The sequence below is a fragment of the Heliconius melpomene genome, chromosome 15, assembly GCF_056956725.1.
Source record: "Heliconius melpomene rosina isolate 202511_hmr_F chromosome 15, ASM5695672v1, whole genome shotgun sequence".
Taxonomy (NCBI): domain Eukaryota; kingdom Metazoa; phylum Arthropoda; class Insecta; order Lepidoptera; family Nymphalidae; genus Heliconius; species Heliconius melpomene.
Window position 1 is genome coordinate 2,834,444 of NC_140403.1, and position 11,163 is coordinate 2,845,606.

The 11,163-nt window shown below is 36.8% G+C and overlaps 1 non-coding gene across 1 annotated transcript; it reads left to right on the forward strand.

Moving 5' to 3' along the window:
* Positions 1 to 7,732: 7,732 nt before the first annotated feature.
* Positions 7,733 to 7,894, forward strand: LOC146531305 (U1 spliceosomal RNA). Its single transcript, XR_014878809.1, has one exon. It is a non-coding gene; the product is annotated as a U1 spliceosomal RNA (small nuclear RNA).
* Positions 7,895 to 11,163: the final 3,269 nt, after the last annotated feature.

Consider the following 11,163-nt stretch of genomic DNA (forward strand, 5'->3'; position numbering starts at 1 on the left):
TATTTTTTTATATCTTATAAAGTTCTATGTTCCTTGATATCTTATTTGACTATGTAGAATTATTAATAATTGAATATAAATTTATAATAAACAACAAGCCTGAACCTTGAAATTTAAAAGAATTACTGACCTAAATAATCTATATATATAAAAGGACTTGTCCTCACTGACTGAGGTAAGACGCACGCACAGCCGTAACCGCTAATGGTAGAAATGTGGAATTTGGACAGATGTTTACTTTCGTAATCTGGACATCCACTAAGAAGGGATTTTGAAAAATTTTAACCCTAAAGGGGTGAAATAGGGGTTGAAAGATTGTATGGAAAAAAAATTAAATCGGCATCGATTTTCATAAAATTTTAAATTTAGATTTTTAAAAGTATTTAATTGAACACGTGTTTCATCGTTTTCTAGAGTTCTCCCCCTAAGGGTGCATATAAGGGGTTGAAAGTTTGTATAGATTTTTTTTTAAATCGGCACCAATTTTTATAAAATTTGAAATTCAGATTCTTATAAGTATTTAATTGAACATGTGTCTCATGGTTTTCTAGAATTCACCCCCTAATATGCAAATAAGGGGTTGAAAGTTTGTATGGAAAAATCTTTAAGTCGCCACGATTTCTATAAAATTAGATATTTAGACTCTTAAAAACATTTCATTGAACACATGGTTTATGGTTTATTAGAATCCCAAAATACGCAAGCGAAGCTGCGCGCGTCCGCTAGTAATAACACAAAACTTTAGAACAATATATTCGTAATACAAAATGTACATATAATTTTCTTTAGCCCCCGAGATATTGCGGGTTGTATGGCGAAACCCAACACCGTACTTTCTTTTTACCAGAGTGAGAAAATGGATGAAAAATCATTCGAATGGGAATCGAACCCGTAGCCGTCACGCTTGTAACAGACAAAAAATATTATTCAGTAGATTTTAAACCAGCGTTTCCCGCGTTCAATGTGAACCACTATTTGCTATTTGTGAAAACGACCCCAAGTAAGTACCTAATACTATTTTGTGAGACCCTATTAAGTGTTGAAGAAAGGGTCATCATTTAGCTGTGACGCTTGTCGCGTTAATAATACTCTTACTTACATGCCTCTTTTCTGTACGGCTTGACAAATTTATATTGCTTTTGTTATATTTTGTAAAAAACTTAGCTGAGAATTTTTGGGTGTCTTGGTGTTTGGGTATCCCCTATCCTGCTTGGGGAATGATTATATAGAACTCTGACTATAAACTAGATTGTAACGGGTTGGAATTGATTATATTTAAACTATTTTCATTTTCCCGTTCTGGTCGACATAACGTGGCGTCTGTTTCCGTCGTTTAATACGCGATGTCTAGAAAATTGATAGGATTGTGGGAAACGTAGTGTTTTAATATATCTCTTCCTTTGATTTCAAAATATATACGCCAGAACAATATCATTACTACAATAATTCCATTCATTTTATAGGTCCATTCCATAAAAAATGGATATAAAACTAGTTTCATTTCAAATAAATTGCAGGCACTTAAATCTTTTTAATGGTAGAAGCTCTTCACTACTTTAATGACCGAATTCTCCTTTTAACCAGTTAAATTTTAAAGTAGGTATGGTGATACATTTCACGGAAACAGATGTTGCTAGTACATTAGCGACTCATGAATAAAACACACGTCAAAGCTGTCGCTTGAAAAGGTATCGTTAACAAAGCAACAGATTATAAATAAGTAATGCATTTTTCTTTATGAAAATGGTTCTTTTTTTATATTTTAATAATATAAAGTAGTTTTTTTTTTAAATAGGGGACCTTTTTTTTTTTTGGTAGTATACTCGTATATGGTTCGTTTCCCACCCAAGGGAATTGAGTATCTTAAAACTAGGTACCCAGGATCCTCTATCTACCTTACAGAATACTATATGCGGAATACAGGGTAAACCAATAAATAATAATTACAAATACAAATTGAAATTTTATTACACAAATAAATAATACGTATTTAATTTATATCAAACTTGTTTTTCCATAGATTGCGTAAAGTATTTAGGTATTACAAGATCAAAATCTTAGGCCTGTATACGAATAAAAGATTTCCACATGTCTATAAATATCAAAATCGATTTTAGAGTGAATTCAGGTGGCTCCCGAACGGAACTTATCAGTTGCTACGCCCCTGAAAGGACAGATTGAAGGGAGCGCCGCTAGAGACTTCCCTTTGGGACTTCACTACGGTTATCACTTGTACCTTTAAGTCAAGCTGTTATGTCAAAGGAATTTGCTGTGTTATTTTCAATTTGGAAATTAAAAATTTAATATTTTTATTTCTTCGCTCTGGTGTCACGGTAAAACGCGGCGTTGAGTTTCGCCACTCAGCAGTTGCCTGCTGCAGTGGTCTGCACAATTCCGTAAGTGGAGAGCGGTGTGTCTAACATTTGGCTCCTTCTGCCTTTCCTGCTACATGCGGGTTATCTGAAAAATATCTGAAAAAAATCGCTCTGGAGTTCAGGCAAAGCGCGGCGTTGAATTCCGCCAATCAACACGTCACAACTCTAGAATTCGGTGGAAACGGAACGGACGGTTAAACGGAAGTGTTTTAATAGGCACGAAGTGTCTCAACGCTAGGTTCCCAGGTTCCCGCTGTCTACCCTTACGTGTGAAGCAGTTATATCACGTTTCTACTTAGCTAATATTCTGTGCACCAAATGGAACCACTAAGAATTACTTTTCCCAACAATAAGCAAGTTTAACTGCGCTTTAAACTGTATAACGATGCGTTTAAAACTTCTTCAAAGTTAATGGTCCTATAATTCTTCCTACGCCATTAAGCATTACGGATCTGGAGACTGTTCTGGAATCTTAGAAATGTCTCTTAAATATCTTATATTGGTTAATTTTACAGTACGATAAAATAAGGCTATAGTAGCGCAGTTTGATCGTGTTGATTGAAGTCGATGAGTGTGGATACGAATTTGTTGTCATAATGATAGTCTGTTAATGCGATGGTTCTAGATTCGATTCCCGTTCAGTGTAAAGAATTATAGTTTCTTCGGTCGGGTATCTTCTTCAATTAACAGAGGGATATCGTGCTGCAGAGGCACAAGCGTGCAGTTGGAAGTTGGAAGCCCGACAGATTGTGGGTTTGATTCCCACTCGAGGAAATAAAATGTATGATATTTTCATGTTTGCGCTCTGGTAACGAGAGAAAGCGCGGCCTTGACTTCCTCCGCACAGCAAGCAATGCCTGCAGGATTCAGCAGAAAATGGAGAACGGAGTGTCTTAACATTAGGTTCCCAGGTTCCATCTGCCTACTGTGCTATCTGTGGGCGTTAAAAAATACTCGATAGCCAAAGTAGTTCAATATCAACTTCAAAATGTCATTATAACAAAGATTCAAATTAAAACTGTCACATCATTATCCCATTTCAAATGTCTTCCGAACTAACTAAAATATTGGGATCATTTTTATAATATCTGGCTTTTAGTTTTATCTACGGTAAGGCACGTTATTAGGAAACTGTTAAAGTAAAATGAATTTAAATATGAGGGCGTCGTGGTGGTAGGGCAAGGGTGTGACTGTAATATGACGTGTTTGGGTTCGATCCCAATCAGGAGGAAGAAATTATTACTCATTAATAGCAACGTCTCGAAAAAATTGGCGGGAAATTGGGAACGGAGTGTCTCAACACTAGACACCTTCTGGCTACTCTGCTATATGCGGGATACAGCGTGAAGTTGATTTAATTTAAATATAGTTTTCGTACATGTATTAAAGTTAGACCGTCATATGAAATGTATTATTTTAAACTGTGTCGGCACAAGCATCACGTCTATTACAGTAGTAATTTTCTAAAATATCCAAGCGCTTTCCTCAAAAATAAATAGAGAAAATGATTTTGTAACGTTTAAAATGTTATTTTATCACATAGATTATAAAGTTATTATAGATATGGTGAAAATGTAAAATTACATATATAATGTAAGTTAGTAGTAGTGTAATTACATATGTATATAACTAAGTTTTCAGACACACGCATACGTTAATATATTTATACTATATTAATAATAATATAGTAATACTAGTGGAACCGAACGCGGCTACGCCCGCTTGAACTATACGAATATTTATTAAATATATTTATGAAATTATTTACAGTTTTCAATAGAGAGATGCGTTAAGCAAGCTCATTTTGGGTGACGTTTTCTACTTTGCAAATCGTTGCTTAGCAACAGTCGGTTGTTATTAACATGGCGGAATAAATTGCATGTCAAATTAATAAGTATTTTAATATATTGGTATATATCGAAAATATTACAAATATGAGAAAAAAAAGTATCCTATGTTCATCTCGAGACCCTCGAGTATTGACCCTCTATATGAGTATTTTCTCACAATTAAATTAGCGGTTTGGCCCTGATTGCGTAAAAGACAGACAGACAGACAGACAGACAGAGTTACTTTCGAATTTATAATATAGGTATGGATTATGTTTTCTCTTTGTATAATAGCTACTTTCTTTCCATCTAATATAGTCTATGACGTTTTAACAACAGGAACGAAATGAAGTCTCGACGTATTTTGTTTTATGAGAGCAATAAAATTGTTGACAGCTTAATTTTTCTTTTTCTGGGACAAATGTCACTTTTATGATGCGATTTGCGAACACTTTGTCATATTGTCGAGCTGATGGAGCTAATTTAAATAGATTGTCGTTTCGCACTTTTGATACTGCTAAGAGATATTAAAAGGAATGCTAGAGTAAATACTAAATATATATATTTTTTGTATCTCAAAAAAAAAAGCTTCATGCATACACTTCAGTCATCCCGCATACAGCAGGATAGGCAGAGGGAATCTAATGTTAAGATACTCCTTTCTCCATTTTTTTTTTTTAGTAGTTGGTGGGTGGCGGAAAGTAACACCGGACTTTTGTCTTGTTGCCAGAGTGAAGACATATATATTTTTTTTTCCACGGTACTATATTATCTTTATATTAGTGATAGATCGATTTCATTAAAAATCCATCAATCCATCAAAAAAAAATTGGGAAGCGTCTAAGCATTAGGCTCTCTATGTCGACGCTATTGCATACGAAAAACAACGTAAACTTAAAAAAAAAGAAAGAGAGAAGAGAAGAAGAGAGAAAAATCCGATCTAGTTAATATTTCACCGGATGTTGAATTTTAGTAACTTTACTCATTAACTAATATTTAAATGCATATCAGATAGCAAATACGATAAGAGCTTCATAAACCGTGTAGCTTCACATTTCCTAAATATGAGTTTGGAGGAAACAAAATTATCCTACTATTTATACGGACGTGAGTGTGATTAAAACAAATGTTGCATTTCAGAGTAAAAGCTCACACGTTTTAGAGGAATATAATAATTTTGAAAAGTGCTTTAACATTTTCAGCTATTTTCATTTATTATTCATCCCAAATTTCTGTTTATTTTTGGATATCAATGTATATTATAAAAAATGTTAATGGGAAATATATATTTAAAAAAAACTCAAATTGGGGGTAATTTTTAATGTAATAGAAGCCAAAACAATTATTATTTTTTTTTTTTTTGTGTGTTTGTTTGTGCACTCGTACGAGCTAATCACGTTAAAGTTTGTGTTATTACAGTTGTTTCATAAATAGAAAATAAATGCTTTTTGCATTGATTGGAACATTAATTTTAAATGTATTGATATTGTCTTTAACATAACATGAATCAAGTCAGAATAGTAAAAAAAATAAATTATAAGCAAAATATAATTTATAGAAAAAGCTTTTATTTAAACGCCCTAAAAAGAAAAAAATAAAATTTGTCTTTTAAATTCTAACTATCAACTCATAACCTCATTGTACACAATTTATATGATCATAAAAGCTTGTCGCGCGATTTACTTGTGTAAATAAACTAGTACTAATTATGTAAAATCTGCTAAGTTTCAATTTAATTAAATATGGATTAACGCGATTCAAACTAAACGTGTATACAAAATTTCAGCTCAATCGGTTGACGATATCTACTTCAAAATTGAGCTCAAAGATTTCACCCGAACATACATACATTGCAAGTGAAATAAAAGCTTTTAATTAATAATTCTATAAAACAAGCGGGCGAAGCCGCGAACCGGGCTAGTATTATTATAAATATAGATTAGTGTATCTCTCATAGTAGGCATGTTTAATGTAAGTATAGAAAATGGTTGACGCAGAAACTACTCGTCCTAAGTAAACATGCGGTTGGGACGTAAATATTTTAACAATAGAGGTGGACGCCATCGTGAGTGATAAGCAATGTTTGTTGTTTCATGGGAACTCAATAAATAACTACAGCTTACTAAACAAATAAATGTTAAATTAAACTTAATATGAGAATATCGTGGTGTAACGAAACAGTATTTGATGGGTGTGAGTTCGATTTCCAGTTGGGGGGAATTATTTTAATTTTTCGGCTCTCCCATAGTTAGTTCTGAAATGAATTTGCACGTGATTATTGTGGACTCAGACCGAAGCTACGTCTACTCCTCTCATTACCCAAATGCAATACCTGCAAAAACTCCACAAACATGTGTAAAATATTAAAAACTAAAAATATATGAAAACACATATTAAAACTTTTCCTGAAAAAACAACTAAGCAATACAAATAAATTAACACAAAAACAAAAAACAACTAGCTCAATTTGATCGATTGGAAGGACTGTAAGTTGGACCATTAAAAGTAAATAACAGTTATTATAATAAAAAACATAACAAACGACAGAAAAAGCATTACGTTTATTGCTACTTTTTCTCCATTTGAAGTGGAACTATTGACAGCTGACAGGAAAAAATCTCTAGCCAATATAATAAATAACAAAAACTCTGTAATATCGTTGGCCTTTTGTCTTAAATATTTTGCTGCGACAATCTAGTTGTGTTTCTGAGAGACTATTCAAATAATGAGAAATATCTGAAGAATAAGATTACGCTTTTATAGGATTTTTTTATTTTTTTTACGAAAGAAGTTCTTGGCATCTCGCCATTTTGGTGTTTGGGTGTGGGTTCGATTCTTAGTCAGGGGAGTGACAAATTTTCATGGTTAATTTTTGAATTTGGACGAAAAGTAAAGTAGATACACTTGTTTACATCTATTCTGCTTCTTTATGCATAATTATTTAGTTATATTTAATTTGGCCCACTAAGTCTGTGTGTTGTTGCGACACGTGTTCAATGACGTTTTGTAATTTTGAAATATCGAAGTTTTTTTTTTTTTAAATATAATTATACATTTAAAAAAAAAACTTGTAAATATGCAAATTTATCAAATGAAATTTAAATTAAATTAAATGAAAATTAATTAAAATTTAAATTATCAGACAGATATTTAGAAAAATATATCCAGAAATTAAACAAAAAAAAATAATGTTATAAAAATTATAGAATAAACGCAATTAATAGGTACTTATCTTTATAAAATACTTTAATTACATAAATTAAAAACTAAAGAATATACTTAAAGACGAAATAAACTTACATTAGGAAGCTGCATCATATTAAAAATATCCACAACGCGAATTCCATTCTACGTGACTGACGAAGTAAATTGTACTCGACTGGTGCTTCCATACACCATAAAAACCCCATAAAACGTTACCATACATTTACCAACAGATGTCATTGTACTTATTCTCACGGCTACTAAATCGCGCTGGCAAGAATTTCTCGTGAATCATGACAACCCCAAAATTCCGCCCCTACAAGCATACTTACCTGGCGTAGGGGACACCGTGATCACGAAGGCGGTTCCCCCAGAGCGAGGCCCCTCCATTGCACTGCGGTCGGGTTGACCTCTGCGATTATCCCTAATGCGGATAACTCGGACGCGTAATTTTTGGTAGTGGGGACTGCGTACGCGCCGTCCCCCTTATAAACTTATACACGTGGGCTTAATGTTTGGTAGGGATTGTGTCCTATGGTCTCTGTAATGTTAGAATACTTTATATCTAAAATATATCTTTGTATTAATAATTATGGATTTTGTGAAGATAATACATATATTCGTTATGTTGATTAAAGGGATTTTATAATTTAAACAAAAAAGGCAAAAATAAAAAAAAAATGAAAAATAAAAAACAAAAACCCCGACTGCATAATACTAAAAAGAAAAAAAAGCAAACCCAAAAGTTTATTAGGATTAACGATTTGCGAGGTTCCTAGAGGTTCCGAGGTAAATATTTAATTGCATTTCTCTGTCTACCCCGCTATGTGCGGGATACAGCGTGAAGCTAAATAAATAACAATAATAATCTTCAAAAATATATATTTTTACAAAAAGTTTTATAATTCAGGTGAAGTCAAATGGAGTTAGCTGACTAACTATGAAGTACAATCCTGGCGTTGTTATTGGAGTTATCCATCAATGTAAGGTCAGGCGTGACCTTTTCCCAACTAGAATAATATGGGATACGTCGTTTATTCTTTCACTAGTAGTATGAATAAAAATCTATTCAGGTTTTTTCTTCCTTTTATATTTTTATCACGTTTTATGTGGACAGTGTAATAATATTTTATCGGGGGTAGTGGGTTCTGTGTACGGATGAGGTCGTTTTAAATATTAGACTTGTTTTGAGAAGACCACCATTGCTGAAAAATAAGCAATTAAAATATAAAAAAAATGTAATTTGTAGTAAACCTACATATGAAGTATTTTATCTACAGCTACTGTATCTAAAGTTTCGATTTTCGAGTTTCGAAGTTCGAGGACTTCCCCGAATGTGAATTAAAATGAATAAATTAAAATGCTTACCGATTCTTATATTAAGATATATAAAAAAATATATATATGTAAATAAATCTTTCTCTACACAGGACTAAAGGGATGCGAACGGTGATGCAAAGTTTGCAAATCGTTTGTCTTCCGTTCACAAACGACTGTAGGCAAAGAAAACAAGGAAAGTTTTTTCTATGGACGATAATTCAAGGTAAAATGAAAAAGTGTTAGAGGAGGTACGAATGGTTGAACTATTTGTTGGTATACGAGTATAATGGCAGTTATATGGTCGTTTTTTATTTATGTGTGGAATATATTGTTTTTTTTACGCTGTATCCTGGACATAGTAGGGTAGACCGAGGGAACCTGGGAACCTATTGTTTAGATACTACGTTCCCAGTGAGATGCGCTTTTGTGTCGTTATCAGTACGAGAAAATGAACGAACAAATAGGGAAACGGAGTGTCTTAACACTAGGTTCCCTCTGCCTACCCCACTGTGTGCGGGATAAAGCGTGAAAATTAATTTCTTAAAAGTAAGATATTAATTAATTTTATTACTACGAGTAAGTTTCATTAGTTTATTAAGTGTGTGCAGGTTTATTGAATATGAATTTTATAGTGAAAATTATAGACTAGATACAATTATAAAACTCATATTGAAGTATTTAGGTCAGTCCTATCATGACGCGATGGGTTGTCAGTTCGATTTCCACCCATGGAAATTAAATATTTTATATTTTTATTTCTTTAAAGCGTGGCGTTGGTTTCCGCCCCCAGAATTTTCAGAATTCATTTCATGAAAATCTTTATATTTAAATTATATGTAATACGTTGTTTCAGCTACCATGACGGAATCTACATTTTGCTGCAGCTCGAGAGTCCCAGGTGGCGCAGCGGCATAGCATCTCATTGTAAAGCCCAAAAAAGCAGCCCACGATTCCCACTCGTTAAAAAATATTTCCATATCATCTCTCTGATAACGAGACTAAGCACGGAGTTTAGTTCCCCCTTCCAACACACAACGTCGTGAAAATTAGTAGAGAACGGAGTACCTTTTTTTTTTTTTTTTTTATTTTTTTTTTAACGTGAGGAAATCCTTTTACGGATACCGGCCCGAGTGGGGACTCGAGCGGGTTATGTGGGACTCGCGGACTTGGCAGATGTAGGCCGTCCGCATACCCACTAAAACCTCACGGTGCTCCTCCTCGACCGCCACTGGCCGCGAGACGCGGGGACTAGAATCGTCCACGAAACGCGGCGGCGGGAGCCTGCTAGGCACGTCGCGGAGTCAAGGGTGTGTGGGCACCCTCGACGGCCTGCTCGGAGTAGCGCGCGGGAGCAACCTGCGCGCGCCTACTCGGGCCAGGTTGGTAGGCGGCCAGCTTCCCCAAGCTGACCGCCCTCTGGCACATTAGGGCGGAAGGCGGCGATCGTAAGCCGCCCTCCGGCGACCCGGTCTCTTACGGCGGATGGCGACTTCGGCAAAAGCCTCCCTCGCCCGTTCCGCCGACTCCTTCTCGAGCACCACTGCCTCGCAGAAGGATGAGACCGCATCCCACGACGTCTCGCTGCCGGCCATAGCCTTGACCACGGCCGGCAGGGAAAGGTCGTCCCCTATGACGTCGCGCAAAGCGCGACGTTGAGACGCCCAGGCTGAGCACACCTCCAACGTGTGCTGGGCCGTCTCGTCGAGGCAGTCGTCGCAGTGGTGGCAGCGAGCGTCGGGCTCCCTCCCAGCGATCCGACACAGGTAACCCCCGAAGCAACCATGCCCCGTGAGCACCTGCGTCGTGCGGAAGGTTAGGACGCCGTGACGCCGCGCTAACCACTGGCGGAAAACTGGACGAACCGCCTCGATCGTCAACCGGCCGGCAGATGGTGTCGCCAGCCGGGATTCCCACACTTCTAATGCGGCTTCCCGCTCCTCCTCGACGCGTGCTGGACTGGCCGGTTCCCCGGACGCTAGGCCCCGACGTCGGCAATAGACCGACGCCAGAGACAGAGCATCCAGATCCCACGGCATGACTCCAGCCAGCACGCACGCCACCTCACCGGAGATGGTCCGGTACCCCCGTATCGCCCGGATGGCCATCACCCTCTGCGCACGTCGCAGCAGAGTGATGTTGTGCCGATCCAGGGCGTCCGCCCATACGGGAGCACCGTAGAGGGCCATCGACCTGACCACTCCGGTGTACAGCCGACGGCTAGAGGCGCTCGGCCCACCAACATTGGGCAAAAGGCGCGCCAGTGCCGCCGCTGTCTTCAACAGTTTCGGGGCCAAAGATGTAAAATGGCCCCGAAAACTCCACCGACCATCCAGAACAAGTCCGAGGTACTTCATGCTCCTGGCGACGTCGATTTTGACGCCACAGATGATGATGTGGGCCTCTGGTGGTGGGCCCTTGCGGGGAGCATGAAAGTA